The sequence below is a fragment of the Vipera berus genome (genome assembly GCF_964194415.1).
Source record: "Vipera berus genome assembly, chromosome: 3".
Classification (NCBI taxonomy): domain Eukaryota; kingdom Metazoa; phylum Chordata; class Lepidosauria; order Squamata; family Viperidae; genus Vipera; species Vipera berus.
This window is the reverse complement of record NC_138204.1, coordinates 48,103,227-48,114,323: the sequence shown is the minus strand read 5'-3', so window position 1 is coordinate 48,114,323 and position 11,097 is coordinate 48,103,227.

Genomic DNA, 11,097 nt, shown 5'->3' with positions numbered 1-11,097 from the left:
TTCCAACTCACATATATTTCATGAAAACATTTTTCACATTTCATTTATCTGTGAGAAACATAAGATGAACTACTGTTTCAGATTTCCACATTTTTATTTAATAATCATATATTGTTAAATCATAGATTAATCATAGGACCGTGACGAGCTGACATTCCACTGATTTATAAGATTGTACTGTATTTGTAAACAAATCACTCCTGGATGCAGGATCCAGTCCAGGGAAATCTCTGCAAAGGAAGGAGAGATTGTTGAGATTATTCACAATTCCAGACAGCCACGTTTCTTGAGTAGACCACAGAAATTGTCACTCTGTGAGTGGCTTATGAGCAGTTGGAAGTTCGGATGCTACCAAGGTGACCCCATGCAGCACAGCCTTCTATGGACATTGAGTTCTACTGAGTCTTATTTCCTAATCACGTTTTGGATTTCTTTTTTTAATTATTGTTGTTTTGTTGGACAGACAAGCCCCTTCAGGTCAGCAAGATTTTCCTGTATTCATTTGAGGAGTCCCTGTAGCCCTTAGAGGAAGATGGTACAAATTGGTTTTTAACAGCTTTTGAAATATATGGGTTTTTGGATTATGGAGCAAAAGAGTACCCAGGATATGGATTTCAAAAAGTTAATTAAAAATTAAAAGTTAATAAAGTAATAAAACCAGGATAAACTCTAATGAATACAATAAGGTAAATAAATAACTATGGATTAAAGATCCAGACTGATTTGGAGTTATAGCTTTAATATAATTAGAGAAATTTTCTCACAAAAATGGTGTTTGTTTTTCACATTTTATGATAAGAAAAAAAATGGGGCAGAATTCCATAACAGGAGTTATTGTGCTTTTTTGCCTATCTTTTTTTGGGGGGAAATAGACATCTTGATAAAATAGACAAATTCTGTACAAATGTTATTTACTTTTGTTGTTCAATTGGCAAGTCTTGTCTGATTTTTTGGAACTCCATGGACCATAACACACCAGCGCCCCCCTCCACTGTCTCCCAGAATTTGCCCAAATTCATGTTCATTGTGCCAATGACACTGTCTAACCATCTCACCCTTTGCTGTCCCCCTTCTCCTTTTGTCTTAAATCCAGTGGTGGGATTCAAATATGCAAACCACTGGTTCTCTGTGTGGATGCTGCTTCCAGAAGTTCATTCTGGGCCTGGGCAACAAGAAATAGCTACCGGTTCTGCCAAACTGGTCTGAACTGGCTGAATCCCACCACTGCTTAAATCTTTCCCAACATCAGTGTCGTTTCTGATGAGATTTCAATTCTCATTAGGTGGCCAAAGTATTTGACCTTCAGCTTCAGTACCTGTCCTTTGAAAGAACAGCGAGGGTTGATTTCCTTTACAAAATAAATATGCTAAAGTTTTAAAAGTTTTGTGGCTACAAAAAAAGATAAATGGAAAACCAGCTCTGGAGTTCTTTCTGAATGGATTAAAAAATGGGAGCCTTAAAAATTCAGGGAAGATTTATTAAGTCAGTTTATTCATATAATTATATGATTTCCATTTTTAATATTCTGGGGAAATTATTCTCTCACCACCTTTCTTTATGAGCACATTATGAAATACATTCACAAAGCCTTAAGCTTTAATTCTGATATTAAAAGATAAGATTATGACTTTTCCATGTAATTTTGGCAATGTATGTCCTCAGTTAGCCAACATTGACAGGTCCTTAGTCTTGCCACAATTGATTGAAACACACACACCCTCCACTTTCTCTGATAGGTGAAGATACACTAGTATCAAAACCACCCACTTCATGATGTATCAAAACCACCCACTTCACGATCCAGAAATTAGGTGCAGAATTATTACTGTTGTGCCCCTAACTTTGTATTCCCAATAGGTGTCCTCCGCTGATTTTTTTTAATTTACTTTTGTTTACCTATATCATTATTCATATCAAATATCTACATTTGCTTTCCTGTGTCGGATAGAAGGGCAATTTTTTATTAGAATAAATTTAAATACTATGTGCCCTTGATTTTTTAAAAAGCAAAAGAAGTTGAGTGATTATCAAAATTTTGCTAAGAAAATAGCAAAGACAATCAGTGATAAGTTATCAATCAGCCATAATATAATCAGTTTTTTGAAAGCTGTTCTCAAGTGTTTCAGAAGTAATAGAGGACAAGTTAGTAATGATAGCTGCTGTGACAAGTACTTACAAGTTCAGTTTCTGTTTGAGTTCAGTTATTATCAAAAATAAGCCAAGGCTTACTTTCCATAAAACATTGGCTCATTTTAACAGATAACCTTGGAAACTGGGCTAACTAATAAAGAGTTGGATCCAAGCACACAGTAGAACGATTGAAATCCTAACTTATGAAATCCCGTTAATTTGAGTCTGAAACCATCAATTCATTTATTAATACAGGTAGTCCTTGACTTACTATAACAATTGAGCCCAAAATTTTTGTTGCTAAGTGATACAGTTTTTAAGTTAATTTTGGGCGGGGAATGTTGCAAGTACATCAGATGGCTTTGGAGGAATATCTGGACAATGATGAAGATGCACTGTATATAGTTAGTATATCAGGAAGGCTTACTGACTACTGGAGAGACGAAACTGGCCTACAAGAAAGACCAAATGAAGAACAGAATGGACACATGGGAAGACAAAGCATCACATGGCCAGTACATTAAAACAAATAGCTGGGAAAGCAGATAATAACAAGCCTGGCGATGGCTAAGAGCAGGAAAGTTGAAGAAAGAGACCGAGGGACTAATACTGGCTGCACAAGACCAAGCCTTAAGGACAAATGCATACCAGTCAAAACTGAGAAGACAGCAACAGACAGTAAATGTCACCTATGCAAAGAAGCTGAAGAAACAGTGGACTACCTGCTAAACTGCTGCAAGAAGATCGCACAGACTGACTACAAGCAGTGGCATGACAAAGTAGCAACAATGGTGCATTGGAAGATCTGCAAGAAATATCATTTGCCTGTAAGCAAGAATTGATGGGACCATGAAATAGAGAAAGTCTTAGAAAATGAAAATGTTAAATTTCTCTGGGACTTTAGTATTCAAAAAGACAAGCACCTGCCACATAACATCCCAGACTAAACAATGGTTGATAAGAAAGACAAAAAAGTTAGGATAGTGGATGTGGCAGTGCCTGGGGACAGCAGAATAGAAGAGAAAGAATTGGAGAAGATAACAAAATACAAAGACCTACAAATAGAAATAGAAGGACTGTGGCAAAAGCAAGCAAGGGTAGTACCAATAGTAATAGGCGCCTTGGGTACAATCCCAAAACAACTGGAGCACCACTTGGACACCATTGGCATTGACAAATTCGCCATCAGTCAGTTGCAAAAGGGGCCCTTACATCCTGCAACAATATCTGTAATACCATCAATTCAAACATCCACATCTGCCTATCCCAGTTCTTTGGTAAGGACATGATAGGTAGATAAAAATGCCAAATCCAGTCTGAACATCTGGCTGACTGTGATGATGATGATGATGATGATGATGATGATGATGATGATGACAATGACAACAACATAATAGAGTTGAAAGGGACTTTGGAGGTCTTCTAGTCCAACCCTCTGCTCAAGCAGTAAACCCCAAACTGTTAGGTTCGGATTGACGAGCATACACAGCGAGGTTAATCACTAGTAACGTTTATTAAAGTACAACAGTCAACTGGAGCCTTGTCCTGGAGCCCAATATATATATCAGCCCAACGGCCGATTACTTAACCAATCCCCAGCAAGGAATCTCCCGCCGAGAATTCAGTATCCAATCCTTGCTCCAGGTTTTCCCGCCGATGGCAAACCACTCCCAAATAACTACCGACACAACACCCCTTCCCCCCCAGATAAATGTTATTATTTAACATAGTCCTTTAAGTAATCAGGTGGCTTATGGACCCTGGCTGGGTATCTGCCAGACGTACTACCCGCTCCATTGTTTGTTTCCCCTTCTGGCCTTGCTATTTGTATAGGTGTATCCATTGTTGGAACACCAGTGGGTTGTTGTGTTACTATGAGTGCCGCAGACATTGATGTGTTATTTCTCTGAGGGGATGGCTCCGCCACTCTCGTTTGTGTTCCTGCCCCCTCCCTGCCCGGTGCTGCGATACTCTGGTCTTGTCTGTTCATGTTGTTGTGTGTTTGAACATCCCTCTCGTTAGTGGCTTGCAAAAATTCAGGAGACCTTTTTCTCAACTGATCAATGTGTCTCCTAATCAGCCGGTCCCCTTCCCCCTCTATAATGTATGATAGCGGCCCAGTTTTGTCAATGACTACCCCTTGTGACCACTTTTCCCCCTGTCCATAGTTCCTGGCCCAAACTAAGTCTCTGATGTTGAGGGACCAGGTCAAACCGTCCAGTTCAGGTTCCACAGGTAGTCTGTCTGGGTGGAGTCTATCTAATTTAGTGGTTAACCGTCTGCCCCACCTCATTTCAGCCGGGCTTTTCCCGGTGGCCGTGCAGGGTGTCGTATGTTGGGCCAACAGGAACTGAGCCAGTCTCTGATGCCAATCGCCATGGATGATTCTTTTCAGTGCGTCCTTTGTTGTCCTGACGTTTCGTTCAGCCAATCCGTTGGAGGAGGGGTGGAAGGGTGCCGACGTCGCATGCCTAATCCAGTTGGCCTTGAGGAAATCCTGAAATTCATTAGATGTGAATTGGGGCCCATTGTCGGAGACAATCACGTCAGGTAACCCGTGGGTGGCAAAGAGTCCCCTCAAAACCTGTATAGTTTTGGCGGAAGTCATGGACTTTACAGGCACGACCTCCAACCACCGGGAGTAGCTATCCACAACAACCAGGAATGTTAGGCCTTGGAATGGTCCAGCGAAATCTATATGAATGCGGGACCATGGGTTTCGTGCCACCTCCCACTTGTGTACGGGCTTGTGTGACTGTTCAGGCCTAGACCTCTGACACTGGTAACACCCAGCTATTCTTTCTTCGATAGCCGTGTCCAACCCTGGCCACCATAAATGACTTCTGGCTAGAGCTTTCATACGCACAATCCCTGGGTGCCCCTCATGCAGTTCACCCAAGACTGATTCCCTATGTCCTTCTGGAATGACAACTCTATTTCCCCACAAAAGGCATCCCTGGTGTGATGACAATTCATCCTTCCTCCTGAAATAAGGCGTGAATTTGGGGTCAGGAGTTTTATTGGGCCACCCACCTTGTACCCAAGCTGATATTCTACTAAGTATGTGGTCTTTACTAGTGGCTGATGCGATGTCCCTAGCTGTTAATGGGCATTCAGGTAGTTCATGTAACCCAAGGATTTGCCCCGCCGGTGCTGGGTCAGACCCCGTGTCCGATAGTGGTAGTCTGCTGAGGGCGTCAGCATGACCCATCTCCTTCCCAGGCCTATGTTTGATGGAGAATGTGTATGCTGCTAAAAAAATAGACCATCTGAGCATCCTAGGGGACATGATTTGGGGTGTCTGTTTGTCTGTGGTGAACAGGCCTAACAGGGGTTTATGGTCTGTATAGATCGTGAAGTCCCTACCATAAAGGTAATCATGGAACTTTTTAACACCAGCCACTATGGCTAATGCTTCCCTGTCAATTTGCGCATAATTCCGTTCAGCTTTGGTTAGGGTTCTGGAATAGTATGCGATTGGTCTCTGTTGTCCCTGGTCATCCATGTGGCTTATAACTGCCCCCACTCCATATGGTGAGGCGTCACATGCAAGATAGATTGGTTTGTTTTCGATAAAGTGGGTGACCGTGGATTTGCTGGACAATATGTCCTTCAAGGTTTGGAAACTGTGTTTATGCTTTGCTTGCCATTGCCAAGGGGTCTTTTTGTCTAACAGCCTGTGTAAGGGTTCAGCTATAGCTGCTTTATGTGGCAAGAATGCGTGATAGAAATTTATTAGACCTAGGAAAGCTTGGAGCTCAGCCTTATTCCTGGGTTCTGGTGCTAATTTAATTGCCTCTATTTTTCCCTCTGTGGGATGTATGCCCTGTGCATCAATTCTGTATCCTAAAAATTCAGTGGATTTAACACCTATAAAACATTTTTCCTTTTTTAACTTAAGCCCTGCATCTCTAAATTTCCCCAGTACCTGTTCCAGCCTGTCAGCTAAGATTTCTTCAGTCTTTCCAGCAATCAGGACATCATCGAAGTAAGGGCATACACCAGGTATGCCCTTTAAGGTCCTCTCCATCACCTCCTGGAAGATGCCTGGAGCTGCAGCAATGCCGAATTGAAGTCTGTGAACTCGGAACGCCCCCTTGTGGGTAACTATCGTTTGAGCCTCGGCGGCTTCCTTAGACACAGTAAGTTGCAAATACGCCTGCGCCAAGTCAAGCTTGGCAAAGATGGCGCCGTCCTGGATCGTCGCGAGGACCTGCTTCACCGTCGGAACCGGGTAAGCATGTTTTTTCATTGCTAAGTTAAGGGTAGCTTTATAATCGGCACAAATCCTCACATCCCCGTTCGGTTTGAGGGGAGTGACGATTGGTGTCTCCCAGGGGCCTCCTTCTACAGGTTCCAGCACGCCCTGGCCTACTAGCTTATCTAGTTCAGCCTCGATTTTTTGTTTCAGGGCGAAAGGCACCCTCCGGGCCTTAAGCCTGATGGGCTTAACTGCTGGGTCCAAGTTAAAATTAATGGAGGGGCCCTTGTACCTTCCTAACGACCCATCAAATACGTCTGCGAAATTATCGCAGACGGATTTGAGGGTCCTACGGTGTATAGTGTTAATTCCCCCCACCCAAATTCCGAGGGCCGGGAACCAATTGAGGCCTACCAAGCTGGTTCTCTGGCCTTCGGTAACCAAGAGATCTAAGGGGCCCCTGAATCCCTTGTAACTAACGCTGACTGTGGCCTTCCCTTTTATGTTTATGGGAGTTTTTTGGAAGTCAGCTAGCTGGATTTGGGTCGGCTTCAGGGGAATTCTGCGGCCGCTACTGTTTTCTATGTATTTTAGGGTGTTACTCGAAATTATTGATACTGAGGCCCCCGAATCTACTTCCATCTTGCAGGGAGTGCCCTGCAGTAGGACTTCTATTTTTAATTTAGGCCTCAGTATATGGTTGATCCTGGGGTTCCCTACATGGTTGACTCCCACCCCCTCCCCGCGGTTGGAAGAGTGTGCCTTAGGTCTGGGGGTCTCTCTGCCACTACAATTGGGGGTTACCTTACCTGCGGACCATGCATCAATGTCATGGAGTCGGTTGTCGCGCGGTCGGCTACGGCAGATGGCCTGGATGTGGCCCATTTTTCCGCAATTCCTGCATTTAGCATTGCGGAATCGGCAGGTTGCTCGGGGGTGGTTGCCTCCACAACTACCGCATCTTGCTTCTGAGTCTCGCAGTCTGGTCTGGTTGTCCCTTTGGGATCTTTGTTGCGATGGAGGTTGTTGTCTTTTTACGAGGTCAGAGTCGTCTGTGCGCGGGGGTCTCGCCGCCATCTTCCCGAACCTTCAGGCGATTTCATTAACATCGGCTTCCCACTGGTAATCCACCTCCCCACCATCCACATGGCTCTCTAGGTTAATTTCTGCTGAGGCGCCCATGCTGTTGTGGGGGGGGGGGGTCTCATCTACCGGTTGACTCGTAAGTGAGCAGTTCGTCTAAGACTTCTTGTAGATTTCCTGTGGGCTTTGTGATTATCCTGTTTTGTAACTGTTCGTCTCGCAGCCCCAAGACCACTCTGTCACGGATTCTAATTTCAAGGTTGTCGTACTTGCAGCGCAGGGCCGCTTCTCTGACTGCCGCCACGAACTGCGTTATTGACTCGCCGGATTTTTGGCTCCGTTTTTCAAATATTCGTCTCCAATATAATTCTGACCTCTTCGGGGTGAAATGGACCTTTAGCTTGGCCAGCAGATCGGCATAGGAAACACTGGAGACTGGCAACGGTTGGCACAGTCCGACGGCAACCCGGTAAACCGGTGTGCCGCTGATGGTGAGGAGTGCAGCCGCTTTTTTCCGGTCGTCAGTTATGCCGTTTACCAGCATGAACCCTTCGACCTGGCCAACGTACTCCTCCCAATCTTCGGGGTAGTTCGGGTCGAATTCCTTCAGGGATCCGACTTGTGCCATTCTGTTTTGTTGTTACGGCGATCGGCTGCTTTCGGTTGACTGCGATTCAAATTTCCCGCTTCGCGCGATGCTAGCTTCCACCGCTTCCTTCACTGTTCCGTCGTCGATCCCACTTTCGTCGCCACTTGTTAGGTTCGGATTGACGAGCATACACAGCGAGGTTAATCACTAGTAACGTTTATTAAAGTACAACAGTCAACTGGAGCCTTGTCCTGGAGCCCAATATATATATCAGCCCAACGGCCGATTACTTAACCAATCCCCGGCAAGGAATCTCCCGCCGAGAATTCAGTATCCAATCCTTGCTCCAGGTTTTCCCGCCGATGGCAAACCACTCCCAAATAACTACCGACACAACACAAACCATTTCAGACAAATGGTTGTCCAGTCTTTTCTTTAAAACCTCCAGTGTTGGAGCATTGATAATTTTTGGAGGCAGTTGTTCCACTAATTAATTTTTCTAACAGTTAGGACATTTCTCCTTAGTTCTAGGTTGCTTCTCTCTTTGATCATTTCCATCCATTGCTTCTTGTCCTGCCTTCAGGTGCTTTGGAGAATATATTGAAACACTGCTATTATGTCACCCCTAGTCCTTCTTTTCATTAAACTAGACATACCCAATTCCAGCAACTGTTATTCATATGTTTTAGCCTCCAGTTCCCTAATCATCTTTGTTGCTTTTCTCTGCACTCTCAGTGTTATGTACTGGATTGTAAATATGCTAAGCCACTGGACCCCCACCTATTGTGGAGAAGCAACGCGGGTATTTCCTGCCAAGCTGAGGCTAGCCCTCAGGGACCCTGACGGGTAGTCCTAACCGCTTCGATGGGAACATTCGTATTTGGGCGGGACATTCCAGGCAGGTAATTGGGTGAATACCTGAGGGCTTAAGTCAGGGGTAGGCAACCTTGGCTCTTTTATGACTCGTGGACTTCAACTCCCAGAATTCCTGAGCCAGCATGGCTTAAGTGAATAAGTACCGGCCATTACTTGTTGTTGGGCAGTTCTGTTCTTGTTACAATAAAGCTATGCTATGACACTGTGTCACTCCTTGCCTGTCGAAACAACCCACTGCATAAAACTCAACATCTTTTTACATCGTGGTGACCAAAACTGGATGCAGTATTCTCTCTATTTTCAGCTTTATCAAGGTGTTCTTTATTGACAACTCTGCTCTGCAGACCCTGGGGAGGAAGGGAAATAAAGGAAGTGCTTGTTGTTTTCACACTAGCCTGTGTGTTGGAGTTGTGGGTGCTCCATCACTGGGTGAGACATTGAATTAATAGAAGATCTCTAAGGTCCCTTCCAATCCTGTTTGATTCCATAGATACACAAAGAAGGCTAGTAAGAACAAGGATTCCACATCTATACACTGTGCAATCTAGTAATATTCTTCATAATGGTATAAATAAAATGATAGAAAAATGGAAATATTCTTAAAAAGACAGATTTTTTTAAAAAATAACTTTTTGCTTATATAAAAAAACCCAAAGACCAAATTTCCAATTCAGTTAAAATTTCAATATTAAGCGGTTCCCATTTAAGTGTGAATATGTTCAAAATCCAAATTTCAAAATTTTGAATTAGCGCCTCAAAATGCTGAAATCTCAAAGTTCTGGATCCGAGGCTTTTTTTTAAAAAAAAGAAGGTTGTTCAGATACTGTTGTCAAGAAAGACCAATTTCAACTGGGAATCTTTTCCCATCTTTCTGTTCTGATTTTTCTTGATTAACTAGCTCAGCACTTGTCCCATCCTTTTTTTTTAGCTGGTTGGAAATCCTACTGCATTTGTAGTCAGAGGATGAGCCTCCAGTAAAGTCATGAATGACCGGTACTGGATATCAAATTTACTGTGCTATTTTTTTAATCTTAAAGTTTGGGAATTGGGTAATTTAATGGATCCTTCAATATTATAATTTACTAAGATAGTCATTCCCCCATCAATTGCAATAAGATGCTTGTAGGTATCCAGGAAACATTTTGTATATTTTCACTAAGCTAAACATTTTGCTGTGCAAATGTTTTTAATCTTGGTAATTAATAGGCTGCAACAACATTCTTCTCAATGTACGATATATGTATTCATACTCATAGAAGACTCAAAATACCTGCACCAAATGTAAATTAATTAGAATACTGGAAGAAAAAATGAAGGGTCTAAAGGCAAGTCTACCTACTCTGAGACTCAACCAAGAAAATGAAGAACTCCCAGTAAAAGCAGAAATCCATGTCCAAATTGAATACAGAAAGGAACAAACAACTACCAGGAAAAATGACACACACACCCCCAGAGGTAGGCAGATGGCAGCATGTCACTCACATGACCAAAAAAAGAAAGATCAAGAAGACTGTACAGTCTAGCCCTGCCAGAGTGTAGCAATCGATTTCATATGCTCCTTCTGGAAGAAAACATGCAGACATCCGGAGAAGAGATTTCATCAAGTATTCCAGTGACAGGAAAAAAACTTTCCCCAAAGAAAAAAGGTGTATGTTGGTGATAGGTGGCTCACTTCTCCTTACTACTATCTGAATCATCCTTAATGTTTGTTTATATGGGGGGCGGGGGCAATAGCTTAATCATTACCCTTTGCCATGACCAATTAGTTTCTTTTAAAAATCAATATTGCAAGGAGAAGCAGGAGGAATAATTGAGGTTGGGGTGTGGCCAACAATATGGAAAGATGCAAAAGATGCTCATGCAATGTGTGAAGATACTGCAGAGGATAAGAAGTAGGAGACTGGTGGCTCTGTAAAAGGGTCCTTGCTTTAAGATGTACCTATACATGTAGAAGAACATATGGGTGGTACACTAACCTCACTATAACACCTTCCATTAACTACATGGGTGATCTTGCTTTAATCTCAACTATGAAGATTTACCCATGCAAATCTAAACCACTAAGCCAGTGTTTGTGGTATGAAATCAGAAGACTGCATCTATAAACAAGTGTTTCCCATATGAAATAATACGTCTGCCACTTAAACAGAAATAATCTCCTTTCAACAAGTGTTACTGTTAAAAGGAAACGATAGCAAGAAGCCCTAAACCAAACAAA